Source organism: Ornithorhynchus anatinus, chromosome 19, assembly GCF_004115215.2.
Source record: "Ornithorhynchus anatinus isolate Pmale09 chromosome 19, mOrnAna1.pri.v4, whole genome shotgun sequence".
NCBI classification, from domain to species: Eukaryota; Metazoa; Chordata; class Mammalia; order Monotremata; family Ornithorhynchidae; genus Ornithorhynchus; species Ornithorhynchus anatinus.
Genome location: NC_041746.1, coordinates 7,131,812 through 7,136,289, shown reverse-complemented (window position 1 = coordinate 7,136,289; position 4,478 = coordinate 7,131,812). Strand labels below are relative to the sequence as shown.

Here is a 4,478-nt window from a genome sequence, read left to right as displayed (position 1 = left end):
CAGCTGGGTCTGAAGCAGCCTCCGCAGCACCTTCAGGGAAACTGAGGCCCATCTCGTGGGGGGAACCCATCTGGCAGGTAAAGAAAGGAGAGAGTTGCATAGCTCCAGCTTCCCTTCCAACGCCCATCGTTGGGGTGGGCTCCAGAAAAAAGGCTCCAGTTGCAGCAGCAGGTCCCTCGGGGAAGATATTATGGGGAAATACAGGAGGGGTGAAAATATCTGTGAATGTATAGAAAATGAAAGATTGGGTGCTAAGTTTGCAGTAACTCTCGTTGAGCTGCAGAGGGCCGAAGCGGTTGGGCCAGTCAATGACTAGGCCAACGGGAGGCTCCATCGACAGCTGGGGGATGTAGCTCAGTGGTAGAGCGCGCGCTTCGCATGTGTGAGGTCCCGGGTTCAATCCCCGGCATCTCCAGAAGAGCTGATGTTTTACTGCACTTAGCATTATTTTTTTTTTCCTTCCCCGGACCCTTGTGCTTCTCAGCCATTGCGTCGGAGATCCAGAGCAGGCGAACGCTTCCTTTTAAAAGTGAAAAGGAATAAGGCGCTGGGCGGGTCGCTCCGAAATGATACGGGTCCTTCCATTTGCGGACCCTGGCTAATTGGTCAAAACGTCATCAGTCATTCGTACTTTGCTATGTAATGCAACGGTCTGCAAAATAATTAGGTTATATAGTGAACGCTGCTTTTGTATACGTTTAATTCCGAAGGAAAAAAAAACCACGTTGCATTGGCCGGGAATCGAACCCGGGCCTCCCGCGTGGCAGGCGAGAATTCTACCACTGAACCACCAATGCTCAAAGAGAAAATGCTTTCCAAATATTTATCAATAGTCAAAAGGCTAATTAGTATGGTGTGCTACTTTAATTCTAGATTTCAGTTACAAATCAAAAATTAACTGACAGAAACCTAAATATAGGGTTTTTAAGGGGCATTACTTTTTTTAACCTCTGGCTTTTAGTAAAACAGAATAGTAGAAGTCTAAAACGAGAAACAATTTAAACAAAAAGAAAATAAGACACAAGATCCGATTATCTTGTTTCCACCTCAGCACTTAGTACAGTGCTCGGCACGTATTGGGTTCCCCCCTTTTCTGGACCACCCGTAACTCGCTTTGCAGCTTCTTGAGGCCTTGCCCTCAAACAGCCCGTCTTTGGGCAGGGACTGTCTCCATCTATTGCCCAAATGTACCTTCCCAGAGCTTAGTACAGTGCTCTGCACATAGTAAGCTCTCAATAAATACTATTGAATGAACTGCCCTGCATGAGAGCTGTGAGCCCGTTGTTGGGCCCGGATTGTTTCTATCTGTTGCCGAACTGTACTTTTCCAGCGCTTAGTACAGTGCTCTGCACACAGTAAGCGCTCCACAAATACGATTTAATGAATGAATGACAGAAGCGGTAGAAATTCAAAATAGGATGAAGACCGGAGCTGGAGCACTTATCGGACTCTGAAACTCTGCTTCCCTAGTCCCGGTACCCTACTGCTATTTTTGTGTTTTATCACTGCCCTTTAGTATCTTGTTTCTTTGTTTTTATTTCATTTTTCCCTAGATGTCTGTCGCCAGTCCCCGTTTTCCCAAACTTATACAACTTATATTTAGAGTGTGAGCCACTGAGGGTGGCTGAATGGAAAGTCAGAGAACTTGGGTTCTAATCCCCACTTGTCTGCTGTGTGGCCTTAGGCAACCCACTTAACCTCTCTGTGCCTCAGTTACCTCATCTGTAAAATGGGGATTAAGACCGTGGGCCCCAAGTGGCACAACCTGATTACCTTGCATCTACCCCAGCGGTTAGAACAGTGCTTGCCACATAGTAAGTCCTTAACAAATACATTATTATTATTACGGCCAACCCAATCAATCTATCAGTGCCTGGCAATTGTTGAGCACTTACTGTGAACAGATCCAGGGGCGATGTCGAATTCTCACCAGTGCATTTTTCCCAGTGCTTAGTGCTGTGTTTTGCACACAGTAGGCATAATGTTATTATTACTACTAAATTCTATTGAATGAATAACTGATTGATCTTATCTCTTTACTAAGAACAAGGAACTAGGAAATTATGAAAGCAGTCTTTGAGCAAAATGTTCCAATTGATTTAAAATTAAGCAAGCTGTGAGTCAGTCCGCAAGTCGAGCAGGCCCAACATGAGAAAAAATTGTTTTTCTAGGGTTAGTCTGAAATCTTCTTGATCCCTTTGAAAGATCAATAAAAGGGTAAATACGAAGAAAAACCCCTATTGAATTAGCTGTGTTGCAAGATGAACCTTTTTCTGTCGTTCCGGAGAGTTCAGGGCCACACACGGATATCGATCCAGTGCCGGGGGCATTTCCAAAGCATAATTATCCTGTAAACCAACATCTTGTTCATAACCGGACTTCTTGGAGGCACACTTGTCTTTTCAGGAGCATGTAACTGGAAAAGCTGGGTGTGAATGCTACGCCTCCCTTCAATAAAAGCGTTTCAGCAGTTACCAAATAATCAGGCAAAAGCAGGAATTTTTTTTTAATAAAAGTGAGGGTGAAGGATGGAAAATAAGCTTTACGCTTCTCAAAGATCACCGTTAAACAAATGTCACTCCCATGACTGTTCTAACAAGGGTCCTGCCAGTGGTGTGTGTTTATGGCCACTGAAGCACCGTGGTCTAATGGGCAGAGCACTGGCCTGACAGAGGACCAGCGTTCTAATTCTGGATCGGCCACTTGCCTGCTGTGTGACTTTGGGCAAGTCACTTAACTTCTCTGTGCCTCATCTATAAATGGGAATTAAGACTGTGAATGCTATGTGAGACATCAATTGTGTTTAACATGATTAATCTGTATCTAACCCAACACCTTGTACAGTGTCTATCACAGAGAAAGTACTCAAGAAATACCATTTTAAAAAAAAGAAGAAACCTCAGTCACCTGACTCCTCATCCTGTTTTCTTTCTACCCAATCTAGGCCACATTGCTTTACTATTACTTGTCACTTGTCACTTGTCAGCCACTTGTCAGCTGTGTGACTGTGGGCAAGTCACTTAACTTCTCTGTGCCTCAGTTCCCTCATCTGTAAAATGGGGATGAAAACTGTGAGCCCCACGTGGGACAACCTGATTCCCCTATGTCTACCCCAGCGTTTAGAACAGTGCTCGGCACATAGTAAGCGCTTAACAAATACCAACATTATTATTATTATTAGCAATGAGGTAAACTGTTTACTCAGAAACCAGTCACAAGAGCCTTAGTGGAAAGAGCGGGGAAAAAAATGCAACCTTTCACTTGGCCAACCTGCCCCAGGTGCTACCATATTACCAGCCCATTCTCCTGGAAGGAAGGAAGAAAGTGTGCAAGGCCCATTTGATTCTTCCTGCCAAACATAATTATTTTCCCATCTATCATCTCTGCCAAATCCTGTCACAAATAGAATTTTTGCCTCCTTCGGATAAGAAATCTAAGTGCCTTGGGCCAAAGATAGCAGCCACTAAGCCTAGTGATTGACATTCTCTTCATAAGAGCAGAACTTCACAGAACTAATACTCTGGGTTCATTGTCCAGCTTCCTGCTAGTAAGACTGGGATCCTTCTAAACCTCACCTCTTTGGTCTTCCCAGAGGTCTTCCCTTCTGCTTTGCGCTAGGTGCTGTATCCTCTCTACCTAATCGAATCTACATGTCAAGTCTCAACCCCTAGACCCTTAAAACTGCCAGGGGAAAAGATCCTGGGAGGTTATGTAGAGCACCCCGTGCCTCATGCTGGACTACATCTAATCCAACCCGGACAAGATATGAAGCTGTTCTATTTTTGAAACGCTTAGCAGCTCTCACTCATCGGAAATAATTTCTTACAATTTAACCTAAACTTTATCCGTGGCAGTTTCAGTCCTCGTAAAAGCTAAATAATCCCACATCCTTTAATCTTTCCTCAGAAATATGTTGGCTCTCCCTTAACCTCTCCCCACCTACCAAAGGCCGTCATATCCCCCTTACTTTGGAAGGGCCATAACAGGGTCTGAACCTCAGGTAATCATCCTCCCCTCTGGAAGAAATGCTTAAGATCGATACTTACTGCCCTCTTTTCTAGTCATTCTTTTATTCGATTGATCTTGTCTTTGCAATAGTGCCTCATTGAGAAAAGGGACCATTGCTGTTCCAGCCATATACCATGCTAGATGGGAAATCAAATCTCATTTCCACGATCCAACTCCTCACCCAACTCCTCTACCCTGTCCCCAGCTCCTCCACTTCAACTCCGCATGCCTCACCCTCCCTCCTGGCCTCAGCTTAAAATGCAGATCAAAATCATTTTTCACAGCAATTCTGATCAAGCCACAGTCTCTTCCAAATTTGCCCCGGCTAACAGCTTAGGAAACTGTTGAACAAGAGTGCGGCTCTAACCCGACCCATCACAGAACATGGCTAATAACAGCTTGCTGCTGGGGTTTCATCTGCTAAGCACTTGTAACATTCATTTTACAGTGGGCTTTTTCTGTTTTCTGGT

At 44.6% G+C, this 4,478-nt stretch overlaps 2 non-coding genes across 2 annotated transcripts; one reads left to right on the top strand and one right to left on the bottom strand.

Moving 5' to 3' along the window:
• The first annotated feature begins 343 nt into the window (after positions 1-343).
• On the top strand, positions 344-415 carry TRNAA-CGC. Its single transcript has one exon. It is a non-coding gene; the product is annotated as a tRNA-Ala (tRNA).
• Positions 416-726: 311 nt separating this feature from the next.
• TRNAG-GCC lies at positions 727-797 on the bottom strand. The gene has a single exon. It is a non-coding gene; the product is annotated as a tRNA-Gly (tRNA).
• Positions 798-4,478: the final 3,681 nt, after the last annotated feature.